Below are 11,989 nucleotides of genomic sequence, written 5' to 3' on the forward strand. Positions count from 1 at the left end.
CTGTTGACAAATCTGAAAAAAAATATCAACAACAACACAATAATTGTGGGGGACCTTAACACGGCTTTGTCAACACTGGACAGGTCAACCAGACTGAAACCCAACAAGAATATACTAGACCTGAGGAGAGAAATGGAAGAAAGAGGCCTAGTGGATATATATAGGACACTCCATCCCCAGAAACCTGGATACACATTCTTCTCCAATGTACATGGGACATTCTCCAGGATAGACTACATGCTGGCACATAAAACATACCTCCATAAGATCAAGAGGATAGAAATTTTGCAGACTACCTTCGCTGACCACAAGGCTCTGAAATTATTTGTGAACTCCAAAGGGACTCAGAAGAAACACTTTAACACCTGGAAGTTAAACAGCCTCATGCTCAATAACCAGTGGGTCCGAGATGAAATCAAGGAGGAAATAAAAAGGTTCCTGGAAACAAATGACAATAAAGACACAAACTCTCAGAACTTATGGGACACAGCAAAAGCAGTACTGAGAGGAAAATTTATAGCTTTGCAAGCACACATCAGGAAGGAAGAAGGAGCTTACCTGAGTAGCTTAATGACACAGCTAATAGAACTAGAAAATGCTCAACAAAAGGACCCAAGAATAGGAAGACAGAAGGAAATAACAAAGTTGAGAGCAGAAATCAACGAAGTGGAAACTCAAAAAACAATTCGAAAGATCAACGAAAGCAGAAGTTGGTTCTTTGAAAAAATAAACAAGATTGATAGACCACTGGCAAACCTAACAAAGAAAGAGAGAGAGAGAAACTTGATAACTCGTATCAGGAATGAAAAAGGAGAGATCACTACTGATATGACAGAGATTCAAAGGGTAATCAGAAACTACTTTGAAAAACTCTACGCCACTAAAAATGAGAACCTGGAAGAAATGGATAAATTCTTGGACTCTTATAATCTTCCACGGTTGAAGGAAGAGGATGTAGCATATCTAAACACCCCCATCACCATTGATGAAATTAAAACAGTAATCAAATGTCTGCCGAAAAACAAAAGCCCAGGTCCAGATGGATTCACTAATGAATTCTATCAAACTTTCCAAGAGGAACTACTGCCAATCTTGGCAAGACTCTTTCATGAAATTGAACAAACAGAAACACTTCCAAATAGCTTTTATGAAGCCAACATCACCTTGATACCTAAACCAGACAGAGACGCTACCAAAAAAGAAAATTACAGACCAATATCACTGATGAATGCAGATGCAAAGATCCTCAACAAAATCCTGGCAAATAGGATTCAATGCCTCGTTAAGAAGATCATCCACTACGATCAAGTAGGTTTCATCCCAGGAATGCAAGGCTGGTTTAACATCCGTAAATCTATCAACATAATACACAACATCAATAACAAGAAAAATAAAAACCACATGATCATATCAATAGATGCAGAGAAAGCATTTGATAAGGTCCAACACCCATTCTTGATCAAAACTCTCAGCAAGATGGGAATGGAGGGAACCTTTCTCAATATAGTGAAGGCCATCTACCACAAGCCAGTGGCAAATATTATCCTCAATGGAGAAAAACTGAAAGCCTTCCCTCTAAATTCTGGCACAAGACAAGGCTGTCCTCTCTCACCACTCCTATTCAACATAGCACTGGAAGTACTTGCTATAGCGATTAGGCAAGAAAAGGATATCAAGGGAATCCAGATAGGAAAGGAAGAAGTCAAGCTCTCACTGTTTGCAGATGACATGATACTCTACTTAGAAAACCCTAAAGACTCTATCAAAAAGCTTCTAGAAACAATAGAATCATATAGCAAGGTGGCAGGCTACAAAATTAACACACAAAAATCAATGGCCTTTCTATATACCAATAGTAATAAGGATGAAATGGACATTAAGAAAACAACCCCATTCACAATAGTACCACACAAACTCAAATATCTTGGAATCAACTTGACTAAATATGTGAAGGACCTATACAAAGAAAACTATAAAACTCTGCTCCAAGAAATAAGAGAGGACACACGGAAATGGAAACACATACCCTGCTCATGGATTGGCAGGATTAACATCATCAAAATGTCAATACTCCCCAAGGCATTATACAGATTTAATGCCATCCCTCTAAAGATACCCATGACATTCTTCAAAGAAGTGGATCAGACACTTTTGAAATTCATTTGGAACAATAAACACCCTCGAATAGCTAAAGCAATCATTGGGAAAAAGAATATGGGAGGAATTACTTTTCCCAACTTTAAATTGTACTACAAAGCAACAGTTATCAAAACAGCATGGTATTGGAATAAAGATAGGTCCTCAGATCAGTGGAATAGGCTTGAATACTCAGAAAATGTTCCCCAGAGATACAACCATCTAATTTTTGATAAAGGAGCAGGAAATCCTAAATGGAGCAGGGAAAGCCTCTTCAACAAGTGGTGTTGGCACAATTGGATAGCCACTTGCAAAAAATTAAACTTAGACCCCCAGCTAACATCATGTACAAAGGTAAAATCCAAATGGATTAAAGACCTCGATATCAGCCCCAAAACCATAAGATATATAGAACAGCACATAGGCAAAACACTACAGGACATTACAGGCATCTTCAAGGAGGAAACTGCACTCTCCAAGCAAGTGAAAGCAGAGATTAACAGATGGGAATATATTAAGCTGAGAAGCTTCTGCACCTCAAAGGAAATAGTGCCCAGGATACAAGAGCCACCCACTGAGTGGGAGAAACTATTCACCCAATACCCATCAGATAAGGGGCTAATCTCCAAAATATACAAGGCACTGACAGAACTTTACAAGAAAAAAACATCTAACCCCATCAAAAAATGGGGAGAAGAAATGAACAGACACTTTGACAAAGAAGAAATACGCATGGCCAAAAGACACATGAAAAAATGTTCCACATCACTAATCATCAGGGAGATGCAAATCAAAACAACGATGAGATACCACCTCACACCCCAGAGAATGGCACACATCACAAAGAATGAGAATAAACAGTGTTGGCGGGGATGTGGAGAGAAAGGAACTCTTATCCACTGCTGGTGGGAATGCTGTCTAGTTCAACCTTTATGGAAAGCGATATGGAGATTCCTCCAAAAACTGGAAATCGAGCTCCCATACGATCCAGCTATACCACTCCTAGGAATATACCCTAGGAACACAAAAATGCAATACAAAAACCCCTTCCTTACACCTATATTCATTGCAGCTCTATTTACCATAGCAAGACTCTGGAAACAACCAAGATGCCCTTCAACAGACGAATGGCTAAAGAAACTGTGGTACATATACACAATGGAATATTATGCAGCTGTCAGGAGAGATGAAGTCATGAAATTTTCCTATACATGGATGTACATGGAATCTATTATGCTGAGTGAAATAAGTCAGAGAGAGAGAGAAAAACGCAGAATGGTCTCACTCATCTATGGGTTTTAAGAAAAATGAAAGACACCCTGGTAATAATAATTTTCAGACACAAAAGAGAAAAGAGCTGGAAGTTCCAGCTCACCTCAGGAAGCTCACCACAAAGAGTGATGAGTTTAGTTAGAGAAATAACTACATTTTGAACTGTCCTAATATTGAGAATGTATGAGGGAAATGTAGAGCCTGTTTAGGGTACAGGCGGGGGTTGGGTGGGGAGGAGGGAGATTTGTGACTTGGGTGATGGGAATGTTGCACTGGTGATGGGTGGTGTTCCTTTTATGACTGAAACCCAAACACAATCATGTATGTAATCAAGGTGTTTAAATAAAAAAAAAATTATGCATTAAAAAAAAAAAAGATTAAAACATCAATATAAGTACTATGGTAAATCATGATACATCAAACCTTTGTTTGAAAAAAACAATTGTATTTTTTTAATTTTCTGAAATGTATGAGTGCATTTTTATATAGACAATGAAAAATACAATGGTTTATTTAGTAGTAGCAATCACTGTTTATTTCTCCAGAGATACAAATAAGAAATAATTAGGGTATATTCTAATACAGAGTAATAAAGTTAAAAATTTCCCTCAAAGCAAAAGGTACTAACTCATAATTTTCTTTGAGATTCATTACACTAAATAAAAATAGTATCAAGGAGTTCTCTTTTATTTCCTAAGTATTCCCTAATTTTAGCTTATCATCATTATTACTTAAGGTATATATCACATTAGTAAAACTGATTTAAATGATCTAGGAAATGAAGCAAAATTTGCATTAAAGTTTATTAAAATGGGATCTTGGTCACTCAATTCATATGCTTAGTTTGTCTCAAGATGTGGCAGCATTATCAGGACAGATTTGTTGATAAGTAAACAAATGCCTATCTGAAGATAGGAGGAGGTGTGGGAGGAAGAAGATAGGGGGCATGGTTCAGGAAGACAGTGCTGGTGAAGGGGCCTGTACATTTTTATGACTAAAACCCAATACAAGCATATTTGTAACCATGATGTTTAAATGAAGATATTAAAAATGGAAAATTAAAAAATGCATTGAGTTACCAAAAATAAAATGAAATGATACTGAAAGGGTTAAGAGAAATTTTCCATCCCTATCTGCTTTCTAGTATTTTCCACCCCAGGCACCTCTAGGCCTGAGGACCCTTGCAGTTTGCAGGGTCCTCAACCTCTACCCGTCTTGAGGCCCTAACAACTGGGCTATCTATCAATCTCTGGCAAAACTTCACTGGATGCCAGGAAAAGGGACTGTATAAAGTAAATTAAAATTTATCAAGTTTTGTGTAACTGGTAAGATGTAATGGAATGATCTGGAAAGTATAAAGGCCGGCTCTGCCCTGAACTCTGGGTTCGAGATGGCTCTTTTTTTGCTCAAACCCAGGTAGTCTGGGTTAAAGCCTTGCTGTCTTGGACCACTGCCTCAGCCTCTTTGTCGTGCAGCACCTCAGGGTTTGGGCTCTCACACGTGGGCCCTAACAATACTTTACTTTTTTAAATATTAAAACATTTAAAATATTTTAAATATAAAAATAGACACTTTCAAAACAAAAAATAGTGAAAACTTGGTAATATCATATGGTTTGTTTAATTTAATAGTGAAATTGTCCAACCTTTTCTTACAGGTGATTACTACAGATATCATTTGCATTTCCTTCTTTGCTATATTGAGTCTTTTATATCTGTGCAAGCAAGATCAATTGCACTCAGGAATTCTGAGAATTTCCGTTATTATTTAAGGTTGAATTGACTTCTTATATAAAATACAATAAACAGAATTCTAATAACATTTACTTTAAAGTCAAATAGAATGTGCTATTAATTCTAGATAACATTTTACTGGAGAATAAGATGTGAGAGAAAACAATTTCAAAATTAAATTTATAAAATATAGCCTTTCCTGTAGAAAAATTTACAATTCAGGGGCAGGGGATTTATGAGAGGAAAAAACACTAGGACAATGTTCCAGGGTAAAAGTGCCTGCTCTCAAGGGAAGCTGGGGCATAGGAGGAAAATGTTGCTAAAAGTAAGTGAGCACTGGTGAATGAGTTGGTATTGGAACAATGTATGTCTGAATCTTAATAATAAATAGCTTTGTAATTGTGTAATTTGCTGTGATAATTTTTAATATATGGAAAGGGGATAGCCTTTCTTATAATCTTTGAAGAGTGATTATAAGAAAAATGAATAAATCAGATCAAAATTTGATTTTATAAATTAAATTCCTCTAGACAGGCATTCTACAGTACAGGCTGGTATGGGGTGGGGAGGAAGGACACTTGGGATATTGGTGATGGTTATGTTGCACTGGTGAAGAGATTTTTTTATGTATATATAACACTTTTTATGTATATCAAATGTATATGTACATACATATGTATATTTTATGTATATAAAATCAAGAAGAAAGAAAAGAAAAGAAAAGAAAAGATAAAGGCCTCCCAAAGCTTATCACAGGCTGTGTTCTTTACACTGACTGTATAGAAAGAGGAGGTACAGTAAATGCTCCCCATATACACCTCAACCCAGGCGCTTTGACTGGTCTGTACTGTGAATGGAGGCACAAAAAAAAAAGTTAAATTGAATTTTCTTAGCATAAAATAAATTATAGAGGATGTTAATTTTAAAAGATAATATTTTAGTGGAGGAGAATAGAAAGTGGTATTAAAATATAGAGAAAAATGAAATAGAAAAAAAAGATAGGAAATATGCGACCCCCTATGGGTGACCCCCAACCCGCGGGGGTGTGGGAATGAAGGTCGCTAGTAATTTGTGGGTTCTCCAGAGCAGAGCCGATCTGTGAAGTAAACTTGAGAGGTTAGTAAAGAGAGAGCTTAAGACAACTCATGCTGTTCAAAAGGATTTATTGCTTGGGGAGACTGGTATTTAAAGGCAAAATACATCATGGGGGGGGTGTTACAACTTTCCACCAATTACAGTTTGCAAGCACTTATTAGCATAAGCTGGGGGCAGGAAATAAGGAAGGGTAAAGAGGTAGACCTGAGCACATGTAAAACATCTTGTTTGTACTGAAGGCACGAGTCATGTAAAACAAACATGTAAAACCAAACAGGATCTACAAACTTTACTCAGCAAGCATAAATAAAACATCAGCTGTAAACACATTAATCTTTTGCTAACACAAAGGCAAGTTGTTCTATTTGTGTAACCTTCTCTCTGGCTGGGTGGATGGCTGCTTTGAATTTACTTTAGAGTTTAGCTATTTCCTTTGTCCTCAGGGCATGGGTGCCACTGGTTGTATGTAGAGTCTAAAATTTCAGTGGTTCCGGTTATGCTCAGGGTTCAAGCAGCCCCCAACAGAAATAATGGTGGAAAAGAATTGAAATAAAGGAGCATGGAGAATTAGATGACAAGTGTTGGTTTGAAGACAGTGAGGGGAAACAGATGGAGAGTGGGAGGATGGACAACGAGGAGCAAGATGAGACAGAGGAAGGAGGATACCTGAAATGATAAATTTGGATCAAAAGGAACCTTATATGGATATGTTGATTAAGAAAAATGGAGAATTATTTTAGAGAGCTCTGGTTAGACCAGAGGGAACTTAGTAGAGGAAATATACTACTTCTCCACTTCATACTGCTCTTTAAATTTTCTTCACTATATACTATTCTACATGTTAGTTTCCTTCTTATATCATCTTTCTCAGTTAACTTCCTCTCTTCTCTGTCTCAAATATAGGCAGGGGGTTGAAGAGGAGAGAGATGGGGAACTGGTGGTGGGAATGTTGCATTGGTGAAGAGGTTTACTCTTTTATTATAACTGAAACCCAAATTTCAGAACTGAAATCTGCCCTTTACTTCCTACTCTTGCTTGAGGAAACTTGTCTGAGCAGAAACATCCTGCATATTGTGAATATGGTATGCATCATTATTGTCATGAGTGGGGCCCTGGAGGTGGCTTATATTGTAGTCAGAAACTTTGTAGTGATAAATAATCCAGTACTAAGAAAAAAGTTGCGGAGAAGTATTTCTTAAGGTGGCTATTCCATTCGTGCTCTCATTTTATAATATTTCTTTAAGAACAGTTTCCACAGATTCAGAGACTGGGTTCTGCCATACTTAGGGTATTATGTGTGCTCTTCCAGGCACCTTAAGATGTCAAATTACATTACAAACTCCTAGCATGGATGCTCCAGGTTTCTAGATCTGTTTTTCCTGGTACCCCTCAAAAAAAGGAGACCAAAGGCTGAGATCTTCTAGGGTCAGGGGGCAGGAGAGTTTCCTAAAACCAGTGCTAGAAACTGTACACACAGCTCTCCCAGACTTTCTTCTGCTCTGAACCCAATGGTAGGAGAATGGAAATCATGAAGACAGAGATTCCAGCGCAGGGTATGTTTAGGGGTGACATCATGTTTTCTTGAATGGACTATGATTATTGAAGGAGCCAAAGATATGATGATCTGCTGGAAAAGGAACATACCTGCTTCCAGTCATCCAGGTGCTAAACCATGAGAAGAAAATCGACATATGTCAGCAGTTGCTGACTGGGTTCAGAGCCCAGGTGAATCTTCCTGCTGAGTTCTCAGTAAGAGGGAAATGGAATGAGGAAGGTCCCCTAGGTTCTCCAAATGTAACCTCTAGACTTAGACCCAGCTTCAATAATCCTAGGACTATTAGTTGCACACAAAATCATTGCAACCCTGCATGTTATGATTCTCACCCAGCCAGTTGTCCTATTGCCCTTGTCAACAGTCACAGAGAATCCCAAAGGCTGACACACCACAATCTGAATGCCTTCCACCTTTTTAGTGCTGGCACCCCTATCCCCAAGGTAACATCCCAGCATAAATGAGCTATGATATCTATCTCCAGGGTGGGTATCTCTTTGCAGTCATTTGAAGGGCACTCTATTCGCAGGGGCCTCTGACTGCAATGGAACACTGATTTGCACTCAGAGATTACAACTAGCTCCATGCTCAGGTGGCACAGGGTACCATATGGGATGCTGGGATTTGAACCACCATCCTTCTGCATGAAAGGCAAACCTCTTACCTCCATGCTACCTCTTCGGCCCCTGTTCCGAATTCTTAACAATGGAAAAGATGCCACGGTACTCCAAATGTAAGAAGAAACAGCTATTTTATTTCTGCTGTGGATCTGAAAAGGCTAATGCCAAAAAGGTGAAGCCTCAAGCCTAATTCACAGAGTTTGTATACACTGTTTTTCAATAGACATACAATATAAGACAAGCTGCTCAGTGCAAATTCTATGTTATTACTGCCTTACCTATATTAATGGTCCTAACCAAAGTGAAGGCTCCATAACTCTCTAGTCCCATTACTACTAAGTATTTTCTAATACCTAATAACTAAACAGAACTCCCATAGAGCATAAACTATTTGGAATCAGGTTGTTTCCTATCACTTCAGAAGTTGGTGCTCTTATTCACTAAATGTTGTATTCAATAAAAATCTACTAAGTAACTTATTTTTTATATTCTGTTCTCAAAATTACCTACATCTATTCATTAATATGTTTCCTTGGATTCTTGATCTCTGCCTTTTTAAAATTCCGCTATTTTTCCTCAGTTGAATTCAATTAAAAAGGGCTGGAGATATGGTCCAGCAGCGATAGTAAATTGTTGAACACTTATAACCTTCCACAGTTAAGTAAGAAGGATATAGCATACCTAAAAACCCCCATCACTATGAAGGAAATTGAAACTGTAATCAAACATCTGCCCAAAAAGAAAAGCCCAGGCCCAATGGAAGCAAGAAATCCTTAGTGGAGCAGGGAAAACCTCTTCAACAAGCGGTGCTGGCAGAACTGGTTAGCCACTTGCAAAAAAGCGAACATAGACCCTCAGTTAACATCATGTATGAAGGTAAAATCCAAATGAATTAAAGACCTCGATATCAGACCTGATACCATAAGGTAGATAGAACAACATGTAGGTAAAACACTCCATGACATTGAGACTAAAGGCATCTTCAAGGGGGAAACTGAACTTTCCAAACAAGTGGAAGCAGAGATAAAGATGGGAATACATTAATCTGAGAAGCTTCTGCACCTTAAAAGAAATAGTGCCCAGGATACAAGAGCCACCCACCATGTGGGAGAAACTATTCACCCAATTCCCATCAGATAAAGGGCTAATATCCAAAATATAGAGGGCATTGACAGAACTTTACAAGAAAAAATCATCTAATCACATCAAAAAAGGGGAGAAGAAATGAACAGACACTTTGATAAAAAATACAAAATACAAAAGGTACATGAAAAAATGCTCCTCATCACTGATCATCAGGGAGATGCAAATCGAAATAACTATGAGATACCATCTCACACCACAGAGAGTGGCACACATCACAAAGAAAGAGAACAATCCGTGTCTGCAGGGATGTGGAGAGAAAGGAACTCTTATCCACTGCTGGTGGGAATGTTGTCTAGTCCAACCTCTATGGAAAAGCGATATGGAGATTCCTCCAAAAACTGGAAATTGAGCTCCCATTCGATCCAGCTATTCTACTCCTAAGGATAAACCCTAGGAACACAAGAATACAGTACAAAAACCCCTTCCCCACACCTATATTTATTGCAGCACTATTCACAATAGCCTGGCTCTGGAAACAACCAAGATGCCCTTCAACAGACAAATGTCTAAAGAAACAGTGGTACACATACACAATGGAATATTATGCAGCCATCAGAAGAGATGAAGTCATGAAATTTTCCTATACATGGATGTACATGGAGTCTATCATGCTGAGTGAAATAAGTCAGAGGGACAGAGAGAGATGCAGAATAGACTTACTCATCTATGTGTTTTAAGAAAAATAAAAGTCATCTTTGCAACAATCCTCAGAAACAACGAGAGGAGGGCTGGAACTTCCAGCTCACTTCATGAAGCCCACCACAAAGAGTGGTGAGTGCAGTTAGAGAAATAACTACACTGAGAACTACCATAATCATGTGAATGAATGAGGGAACTGGAAAGCCTGTCTAGAGTACAGGTGGGGGTGGGGTGGGATGGAGGAAGATTTGGGACATTGGTGGTGGGAATATTGCATTGGTGTTCTTTACATGACTGAAACCTAATCAAAATCATATTTGTAATCAAGATGTTTAAATAAAGAACAAATGCAAAAAAATTAAATCATAAAAAAATTGAATTCAGTTAAAATATACATACCTATGGATAGGACTTTTAGAACATCTGGTTCCGAAAATAATTTTTTCCAAAACAGCTTATACCTGATTCCCAGTGTACAGATGGCTGCTTTTACATATAATATATATTTCTGAATCTTATCAGTTTAGTCATATTCCTTGTCAGAAAATGAAAAAGGTTAACATGTAGGTACATACAAATAGTCTTTATCATAATAAAATAGTGATGGTTTCTCATAAGCATTACCAATTCTATGTGGAAATACAAAAAACATCAAAACATTCTTAGTTTTTAATATCAAGTCATTGGTTAATTTTCAATCTACTTTATCCTATTAAACTCCACCTCCTGTACTTTTTGACATATGTGAACACAGACACATACACAGACTACACACTTCCCAATTTGGTTTTGAATTTGGTGGCTAAAACATAAAGAAACCATTTTCATCCTCCAATTCAGCTTGGCATTTAATTTGCATTCATGTTTTAGATTGCCTTGTTTTCCATTTTCTCATTCTCTTCCCAAAGGATTTGTTATTTTAATAATGAAACAAACCCTAAATTGTTTACCTCACTCTCAGATCATTTATTTTATATTCACTTACTAGACAAATATTCAGGAAATATTTAACCTTGTTGACATCTAAGTACCAGCTAGCCTGAACTTGAACCATCAGGGTTGCATAGAGCCAAGTGCCAGCTGGCAATATTTCATAACAATAAATTTAAAAATTATGTGTGAGTAAATGTATTTCACTTACTAATCAAATATTCTATATTCCTTGACAATGATTGACATTTTAAAAATATTTCACAGTGACTTATATTGGCATTATTCATATAAGTTTGTATTTATCAACCATCATTCAATGGGTTCTAATCTTATAGGAATATAACATTATTGCATTTTCCAAAATTGACATAGACTTGTGAAATGCAAGGACATATTGAGTTAAGGAGTCATATGCAAAATATCAATATTCAAATTATTATATACAAACTATGCTTATGCAAAATATAATAGTTACACTAAAAAGAAGCACCCATCTTTTTCAGATATTATTTTTAATTTACATTAGAAATAATTTGTTAAGAAGTTGAGCTGTAATCACTTATTCATTTTTCTTCTATAAACTCTTACCAAAAATAATCAGGAGGGGGATGAGGAAGTGATAAAGAAGATGATGTAAGAAATAAAGTTTTGTATTGGAAAACAAAAACCATGGAAGCCCAGTGAGAAAAGCACAATCCAGGGAATGTTGATGGCAAGGATTTTACAAAATACAGATCTTATGGAGGAAAGACAGGTGTAGAAATGGTGATGACACAAATTGCCACGTTAACATTCAAATTTACTTCTTCAGTCTTAAGGCCTAGCTTTTATTCTGTCATTAAGATTATATAAATTTTTATTAA

General features: G+C 37.1%; 1 non-coding gene across 1 annotated transcript; it reads left to right on the forward strand.

The window, feature by feature from the left end:
• Nucleotides 1–5,875: 5,875 nt before the first annotated feature.
• On the forward strand, nt 5,876–6,008 carry LOC126019390 (small nucleolar RNA SNORA51). Its single transcript, XR_007499112.1, has one exon. It is a non-coding gene; the product is annotated as a small nucleolar RNA SNORA51 (small nucleolar RNA).
• Nucleotides 6,009–11,989: the final 5,981 nt, after the last annotated feature.

This window comes from Suncus etruscus, chromosome 9 (assembly GCF_024139225.1).
Source record: "Suncus etruscus isolate mSunEtr1 chromosome 9, mSunEtr1.pri.cur, whole genome shotgun sequence".
NCBI classification, from domain to species: domain Eukaryota; kingdom Metazoa; phylum Chordata; class Mammalia; order Eulipotyphla; family Soricidae; genus Suncus; species Suncus etruscus.